Source organism: Seriola lalandi, unplaced genomic scaffold (genome assembly GCF_002814215.2).
Source record: "Seriola lalandi dorsalis isolate HSWRI2012SDOR001 ecotype SW California unplaced genomic scaffold, Sedor1 jcf7180002054230, whole genome shotgun sequence".
NCBI lineage: Eukaryota > Metazoa > Chordata > Actinopteri > Carangiformes > Carangidae > Seriola > Seriola lalandi.
The window spans coordinates 225,817-235,898 of NW_019524783.1; positions in this window are offsets into that span (position 1 = coordinate 225,817).

The following is a 10,082-nucleotide window of genomic DNA, read 5'->3' on the forward strand; positions in this document are numbered from 1 at the left end:
TTTTCTTCCTAAAATCAATAATATAATCAATAAATAATTATTTTTTACTGATACAGAGTTTTAAATAATCAACTGCACTTTTAATAAAGGAGTTGATCACTTCTCTGGCAGCAAAATCATTGGCCAACCAAAGCAGAGCCATCAGAGAACGCCACAGGAAACACGCAGCCTCATGATTATGCCTACATGATCATGTCAGACACTTGGTTATTAATTCTGACGTACAACATCATCATACAACACTATCCTCCCTGAAGTGCATGTTATCTCCAATTGGCTATAAATATTATGAAGCATCTAAGTGCACCTCCAACACCTGCACCTTTCCTATGAGCAAACTGCAATGGGTCTCGGGAGAAAGAAACCTGATTGGATAAGTGGTTTGAGATAACCCTCTGAAAACATTTCATAATGTGTGGCGTTAGGATCCGTGGATCTGCGATCTTCAACTTCACACACTTTTAGTTCCTCAGGAATCACAACTATACAAGACTTTGTCCGCAGAACAGGGACTTTGGATGGACATGAGCTGATTTTATAAGCTTCAAACTGTCTTATTGTAGGTGTTTCATCTACTCCACTTAAGGGCTGAAGAAAGGAGGACTCGTTTGGTTCGGTGCACTTCGAGGGTCTGGATTAGAACCGACCATACTCGGTAATCGTCCTCATACTGTTCCAAGCAGCTTTGGTATTGCAACTTAGCAACTGACCCTCCATCCTATTTTCATAATTTGTTTTTTCTTGTCTGATTTCTCTTTACAGTTCTTCTGTGCAGCTTTAATTAGTATTTTATCCCCACCGGTGAAAGCTGCTTTCTTTTTGTTAATAGCATTCTTTACTTCCTTGGCAACCCAAGGCGTACTATCAGGGAAAACCTCAAGTACTGTGCTGAAGTACAGTTTTGAGGTATTTGTACTTTACTTGAGTATTTTCATTTTCTCCCTCTGACTGCAGCCACTCAGAGGCAAATGATGTTATATTTACTCACACTATCTTTATTTGATCATTTTAGTTACTTTGCAGATTCAGATTAATTAATGCAAGATATAATCGACAAATACATTTTGATGTATTTTAAAGATAAAACGTTATTGATCTCCTGGGGGAAATTCACAAGCTGCACAGCAGCTCGTGAGTAATTAGAATTAGCAGCAGCTTTACCAGCTGCAACATTAAAGTGATCTGTGGCCTTCATTAATGCGTCAGTAAGTAGAATACAATAATAATATAATAATATAATAATATAAAATATATTATTCTGAAATGTCTTTAAAATTACCATTAACTCTGCTGAAGTAAAAAAGGTCACATCTAATGCACCACCCGGCGATTACGCAATGTGTCACAAATCAAACACACCTGCGATGTTGCTTCGAAACAGGTGCATGCTGGGTGTGGCTAAAGGCTAACCGCTAAAAACGCTGTGACTTCCACCTTCCCGCTGTTTGTGAAAGGAGAGGAGCTGAACCTGGAGCCGGTCCCAGGATGACGTTCAGGCAGGTGAGCGCAACAACACGTCACCAACGACCACTACTGGTTAGCGACGTGGCGTTTTGCGTGTCTGCGCTACATTGTGTAAAAACTGCGCATGCTCTCTTTTTGCTGTATATTCTCTGAGAGCTGACTGGCTGTTTGATCTCTGCAGTTCAAGTCTGTGGAATTGGTTTCTTACTTTGTTGTTGTTGTTGTTGTTGTTGTTGTTGTTGTTGTTGTTGTTGTTGGTGTTGGTGTTGGTGTTGTTGTTGTTGGTGTGTAACAGTCTGAGTTTTGTCCTGTGTGCTGGTTTATTGTAGGAAGGTTTGTTATTTAGAATCAGCTGTAGGGAAGGAATTTATTGCTGGTTTGTTCAAGACTCAAGAAGATGTAGGACAGTGATGTTTATTCAGACCTACTTTTTTCCAACTTTTTGTGTTTATCTGAGAACCTTTTTATTACAGAGGTAATTTTACTTCTCAGGTAGTAGTAAAGTATGTATTAGTATTCATTTCTGTCAGCTATATTTAAAATTAAGTCGACTAAAACTCAACATTTTTAGTCTCATTGTATGTAAGCCTTGTTTCAGTCATCAGCAGTCTGGCTGACAAAGATGTTGTGAACATTGTAGTTTGGTTTCAGTCCAGACCAGAACTGAGAATTTCAGTTGGACCTCAGCAAGTAAGATTTCTTCCATCTGATTTTAGGCTGAAAGAAAAATGAAAATGAAAACAAGCCACAACATGACAGGTCGTATCTTTAAGATTGCAGCTGCACAGACAGGAAGTCTGCTCTGATGTCAATACATCCAGACCTGAAACAGCCTGGAAATATGCAACTATATTAGCAAATCCAACTGTTGCTCTTTGAGTCAGTCTTTGCTTTTATCTTAATTTTGTTTCATAACACAAACTCTGAGCATCCAGACATTGCATCATCAGAAACAGCCCTGCAATAAGTCAGACTGTTGATGATGTTCAGTTTTGTCAGTGTTGTTGTAAACTCTTTTACTTGTACAACTTTGTTTTTACAATTTTTTTGTACACTGCCATCAAATATAGTTGACTCAAATATTTGTTTTCGCATACAACACAAGCTAAATATTAGACTGCTGGATACTGGCCAACAGACTTTATTCAAGCCCAAAAACAAATCTTCTACATAATATGCTGTGCATTTTAATAACCATTCTGGCAAACAGACTTTTAGCTGTATGGATTGACAAGCCAGCTATCAAATGATTAACAGATCAGTTGTGCGTGTCTCAAACTCCAACAGAAACAAACTTTTGTTCAGTTGTTGTGAATGATTGAATTGATTTACCCTCCAGAACAATTTTATAATCTGACGCCCCAAAAATAAAAACGGTTGTTTTGATGGTTAAAGTTTGGGTAAGTTTAAGCACAAAAACAAGCTGGTTATGGTTAGAGAAAGGTTGTCATTTGGGTTAAAATAACTTCTGGTTAAGGTTAAAAGAAACCATTGTTGACGGTGGGTAGGAAATGGTGAACAATTGTCTCCAGTGTCTGATGTCCTGTTGTCCCATCCATCCATCCATCCATCCATCCATCCATCCATCCATCCATCCATCCATCCATCCATCCAGCCTGACCTCCTCCTCCATCTTCTGACTTTGTTTCTTTCACAATGTGGCACGATTTCCCTCTTTGTTCCCAATCATAATTCATAAATCATATGAATGAAATATGAATTTGTACATAATTGAAAATAGGGATTTCTACATAATTCATGTGAAAATCATATAAATTATGTAGAAAATCCTAATTCCTACAGTGTCCGGCAGTGTCCGTCACAAACTAGCTCAGCCCTTCATCAGCTCTTGGTTTGTGTGGAGTTGCACGGGTTAAACACAAATCAAATCAAATCAGGAAAAGCTCTCACAAACTTACCGTAACCCTCTGAACATGGTGGTCGTTAGTACGGCTCACACCGCTTTGTGCGAGACTTCACACCTTTATTAAACAGCTCTTGATGTGCGACAGTGAGAACAAATGTGTCGCCATGAAAACACTGAGATACGAGAGCAACACATCATCGCTGAAAGGAGGGAGAGGAGAACTTAAATTTAAAAGTCTAACAGGCAGCGAGGCTGATGCGAACGCCCGGCATACATCACACTGATGTCTCATCTATATGATGTTGTCTTGTGCTAGAAAAAGTGCCCCACAATAAATTGGATAATGGAAGTGGAGCTGTGTGATATATAATGCTGGAGAGAGATTGCAGTGATGTATATTTAAAAGCACAGAGTTGTGGTTGTGATGGTGGAGGGTTTATTATAGCGTTGTCTATAATGGACGTGAGGTATGCTCTCAATGTTTCCGTCTGCAGTGTTATAGTGTTACTTTGAGTCATATTAATATCCACCATTTTCCAAAGCATAATATAACAAAGTGTTTTACATTTTGTATAGTGATGTTATTAATGGGAGTCAGTCATTTTGGTACGGCGTGAAAATCATTATGTAGAAACTTGAACCTTACTGGGGAAGGGTAATCTTTTCACATATAATGTTGGCTTGTATTTTTGTTAACTCTATTATATTTACACGGTTTAATCAGTGCAGGCTTTCGAAAAGGTGCACTCACAGCTGCATTACAACCCGACCCAATCATGACTGTGGAAACCAACAGAAGCAGACAGGATGTTCAGTTTAACTCAAGCAAGTTTCGAATCTGAAAGGAAATATTTTCAAGGACTCTGTCCTAAGGAAGTTCTGTTTTATCAACATGAATGTAACTTGTTCTTGATCACTGCATCCGTGGTTTCACTACCTGCGCGATGGTGTCGATACCTTTGTTCTTGCAAGCATAGATAGCTCTTACAACTGGATAAAATACACAACCTGAACTTGACTGTCTAATTAGCACTTAAAGTACCTCTTGTTGTGAGGGGAGCACAAGAAAAACCTTTGAAAACATTCAATAAAATGTATTATTGCCTCGAGGTATTTTCCATTCATTATTCACCTTCACATTGATGGAGAACTTGGTGGTCATTGTATTTGTTTTTGGATGTTGCCATCACTGTGTAAAGAGGAGACTGGGCGCCTCTTTGCCTTTGCATTACAAGTTGAACGTACTCAACATAGGAAAAGTTTTCAGAATTTCAAGTAGTTGAAGGCAGTGGAACAGATGGAGGACTTACAGAGACATCGTTTCCATTTGTTTTGTTTCAGTGAAGGCAAATGCATCGGGGAGGCCATAGTAGCAGTAAGTAATAACAAGAGGCAACAGAGTTTATGGGAAATGCGGTCTAAATCTCGAGAAACTATGAACAGTGAAAACACCATTGCAGCGAGATGCCTTTGTGTACATGTTCAGTAATGTTTTCCACCCGTGGTGCTCACAAAGGCTGCTGTTTGTTCCCATTTGTTTTGAGTTTTGTGTTGCCTTTCTGAAAAAAGGAGTGAAAAATGTGTTTATTAAACAGACAAATAAACTGTCGTACACGGGGAAAAAGCAATGCAAAAAATGCAGTTTCTAGCCTGAAGCAAATCTTCAGCACACGTCCCTCGTTAGGTTTTTAAATTCAAGTTAAAACAGCCAAACTAATAAGTGGATAAATAAGATTCAGGATGAATGACATCCCAAGTTTAATTCTATTGTGCATATATATATATACACCAAAACCTCATCAAATATATATATGTACTGTACCAACCAGTGCTGTAGCCAGACAAGCTGCACAAAAGGTCTGGCAGATATATGAATTATTACTTATTACTATTACTAACGTTAAGAAAATACTGCAGTTACAGCATGTACTGTAAATGACTGACGTTCATTTTTACATCTATTTGTATATGGCTAAATGAGACATATTTAGTGAGCTTTAGAGGGGGAGACTCCTGCTTGGTGCTCGCCCCACAAACATGAAATTAGTATCTCATCTCATCCTTGGAAAGACAACAAAGAAAATAGCATTTCTCTTAATGCTGAACTTCCTTTTAAATGTGTATATGGATTTTTGAATTTGGCAAATCAAAAGGTTCTCCAGAATCCAGTTTAGTTCTGTTGTTTTTCTTTTTCTGCCGTCCACAGCAACTCAGTTAAAAGCATTCAGCACCACGGACAGCTCCACACCCATGTACACAGTGCAGTCCACTTGAATTGTTCAGGAACTCCACAAAACTCCTATACAATACTCTTGTCTTTTTTGGATTTAGGGCTGAAATAAAAAGCCAATCAGTTGCATTTGTTTGGATACAGCAACGTAATTATATTTCCTGAGTATAACATGTAGGAACAGTTATGCAATCGCAGGGATTTACAGTAATTTGTCATATTTAATACATCGCCAGAAGCCAATATAGCCACATTAAGTGAGAAATGTCTGGTGTATTGGGCTTTGTGTTCAGGCTGCCTCTCGACAATAAAAACTAGAAATGTGAAAAGTGCGTGCCGACATCTGATATCCACTTTACATGAACTGACGTCTGAGTCTTTCTGCTACATTTTATTTTACAACCTCGAACTAAGATACAAACATTATTGCACTTTTTTGCTCATCATCCTTAGGTGCTACTAAAGCAAATATTTTCAAAGAGATTTACATATCATGCAAATTTCAAGAAGTGCAATTAGGAGACACGTGATTCGCCTAACAGTCCATGGAGGACTATTGCTTTTTGCAGATCTGGTGTACAGTGAGAGAACAGTTTTTGCTTCAAAGCAGCAAAGCTTAAAGAAAAGCAACAGTCAGCTCAAACCACCGGGTGGTGATAACTATTTTAGCAGTCTTTTTCTGCCTATATGGAATATATGCTGCATTAATAATGACTTCATGATAAAGTATTGACAGACCGATGAGTGTATTCACTAGAAACCAATCAGTTTCTTGAAATATTAGAACCATTTTCTCAAAGGACGTACATTGATAAAATTAATTTAAATAAAATAATTTTGTCTATAAATGCTATTGTGAAAAAGGCCCATTTATAATGGAGTCATCTTCATTTGTCTTCTTTTGACTTTACAACTTTCAAAAACCAAGAAATATTCCATTGCAATGGAAAACAGCAAATACTGATGTTTGAGAAGCTCAAACAAGCTGATGTTTGGAAGTTTTGCTTAATCATTAAATGGCTCAGGTGTTGTAAGTGGTGTGTATGTGGGTCAGTCTGTCATATTTTTTTACATCGTTTTGGAAAATGAGTTTAATGGGTGCATTGTCCAGAAGGGTAACTTGCTTTAAAGTTTGCACCCATAGAGCAGAGACACTGAAATGTCCTGCCTTTTGTTGAATTACCTTTTTAAAATTTAATAAATATCAGTTTTGTTTTCTGTGCAAAGGTTTCTTTTAATTGGATTCAGAACTGGCCATTTGAGCTTCCATTAATATTATTCAAGACGGCAAAGAAAAACACACTTGTCTTGTCAGACACTGAATTTTAAACTGTTTTTATTTCTTCTAATAGATGAATGTTTGTGGATCCTCCTTTGAAGAGAAGTTTTTTTTTTTTTCAGATTTTTAACCAGCTGGAATGCTTGAAGCTTTGGTGAACTCACCCAAAATCAACTTCCTGCATTGCTCTCAGCAGTGTCTCACACATAATTACTAATTTTCAGACGGGTCTACCTGAGGCTACCAAAAACTTCAAAATCAGCAGAACTTGAGCTGTCTGCAGCTTCACTATCTACTGCTGTGCTTATTTAACTGCATCACCCCAAGGAGACGAGCATACACGTCCTTAATGTCTCATAATACTGGTTTTCATTTCACCTCAGAGGATGCAGACAAAACTTCTAAATGACTTTTATTTTACTTACATTTCTGTACACAAATTGAAGTGACACTGTGGACTAAAATCATCCACTGTTTTATCAGAATAATAAAGCTTCAGTTCACCAAACCCTCAGCTAAAAAGGAGCATTGGTGCTGGTGAAGATATTTGAGTTTCAGTTGGATCATGTTCAGAACAGTTCAGAACATTGGTCCTTCCCACGTTTATAAAGTCATTGGCACCGCCCACACGGGAGATGGCACAGTGCAGTACGCAGCTTTCAGCTTAAAGCGACCTTCCAGGATTTCTTCCACAGAAGTCTAAAAAGGTCTCTGCCAAAGAAAGAGATAAGACCAGATCACAGGTGGACTGACCATGGGGACTACCGGCTCAAATCCCGGTCAGCCCGTGGACCATCAAAACTTCAATTAAGTTATTTAAGTTTTTGCCGGCTTTTGTCAGTGTCTTAACCGACCCTCTGTGTTTGCTGTCATTTGTGCGACCAGTCCCAGTGGATGAATTTCTTTCCCAGTCCGACTGTGGAGCCAAAGGGCTTGAGTCAGAACTGACTTTTCTTCTCCTCCACGTGTAAGTAACTTGATGGCTACATAATGTTACACGTCTATTTTCATTAGTGACCGGCCACAGAAGGCACGACAATGTTAGCTAACTTGCTGTTAGCGATATTTTGAATTTGTTCGGCAAATGTTGCTATTGTTAGCTGTCTTACTACCACAGCAATGCTAGTGTGGGCTAACGTTTGTGGCTGGATTGTTTTTTGGTGGCTCCTGTGTACACAGGGTAACTTTATTCAGTTGTACTCTTTGTGTTTAGTGGCTGTTTTCACTGAGCTTCATAACACCTTGCAGAGAACAACAGGGGAGGGGGAAGTGTGGTGACTAAGCATATATATATATATATATATAATATATATATTAGATGTTGACATGTTGATATAGGTTGACAACGATGATATGTGTGCTCCTTATTTTTAAATAAAAGCAACATGAGAAATACTCAGTGCTAATCTTGATTGTACTCAGTGGTTAGCATCACTGTATGGCTACACTTTGACTGCAGCTGCCAGCTTTGGTTCATTTAAAGCTGAGTGACCTCCTTAAACATATTCACAATGAAACCAGTGAGAGTTGAGAGAGTCAAGAAACAGAGTCAAATTGATCGAACATGAAGATTTTTTCAATTAACTAGTATGATGTAACATTTCACTTTCATATCATTTTAGTTTTTAAAAGGTCATAAACTTGTAGTTAAGTATATTCTCCTTCATACACCCGCCCCCATCTCTTATAGTGTTGGCATAGTTACTTTTGAAATGTAATAGGTTACAGATTACTAATGACCTTGTTTAAAATATAATGAGTAATGTAGCTGCTTTAATTACTTCATCAAAGTAATACTTACTTCATTTGATTACTTTTCAGTACCATTAATTTAGTGTTGCCCTGTAGGAATATTTCACAGCCTAATGATGACTCCAGGTTTATATGGAATGGAAAAACACAATGCTAATTTAAGGTAGCAAATGTTATTAGATTTCACACCTATCACCTATCTGAACCTAATGTGAAAATAAGGTGTTCCTGTTCGGCCAAAAGATACAAAGCAATAAGAATATATTCTGTTACAACACGTGTTGTATCACCAACATTTTGATTAGGAACTGTAATTTAATGATATTTTATCTCTGAGAAGTTGTAAGGATTACAGTTACATTTATTTTGTAATTTACTCCTGTTACATGCCAGTAGTTACTCCTCAACACTGCTCTTACACAGGGATTATATTCATCTCTTCACAATTGGTACAAACAGGAGGGATGATGACAATGACCATAAATTGTTAAAGTGTACATGTCAGTCTCGTCTAAGATGGACTTGGAAAAATATGAACATACCTCACAGTTACCTGGGAATCACAGTGGAGTTTTCTTAGAGTCAGCATCTAGTGGCCATTAGAGGAACTGCACTGTAAGACACATAATAGTAGCCCTCAGTAAATCCTTGTGGCTGATACTTGCTAATGACACAATAATGTCTCATGTAGGTTTTACCAGAACACTTAAGACACTGAGAACTCTTGCTTCTGCAGGGAACATTTGTCAAGCCAATAAAAATGATTCTGCTGTCCAATGTTTAGAAAACTGTGTCCTCCAACCTTTCTGTGTATCTCATTCCTCAGTTTAACAGTTTATCACATATGAAGCTGTGAATCAGGGCTGTGCTGTTTATTACTTACTGGGTTATTGGTTTCCTTCCCATGTAACCCAAAGACACAAGGCACCCTGCCGTTATAGTGAAAATTACAAATGAGACTAAACGATCCAGTGTGAAGCCGTTTAGTCCTGCAAAAGAAAGTGATGTCTGGCAAAACAGGAGAAGCGGAGTTTATGAAAGATAAAGCCCACAGCTTCATCACTATTATCTTATTCATTGTGGCAGTTTATGCATTTTATAAGGCACCTTACAGCTCATTCAGGAACCAGTTATACCCGAGGAGGACAGTGGGATCAGGGGTTAAGACGTTTATCTTCTTCTGTAACAAGAGCTCTCTGTAATAATGTGGGGGAAAAAAAGGAAAATCTCCTGTCAGTCATCAGTCATGGGATCGGTGTGTTTTTCGTATCAGCGGTTCTGGAAGTTTTGGTGTTAAACGAGCTGCGGGGAGTTCTCCGCGGCTCGGTGCGGAGCGGACTGAGTGACGCCCCTCCCGCCTGCCCCGGTCGGGTAAAAAGCGCATGTGTGTTATTGCTGTGATGTGAGTTGAGCCGCATCCAGACGCACTGGCCGCCGCTGGCTCACCCCCCCACCTCCCTCCCTCCCTCCCTCCCCTCTCCTCTCCTCCC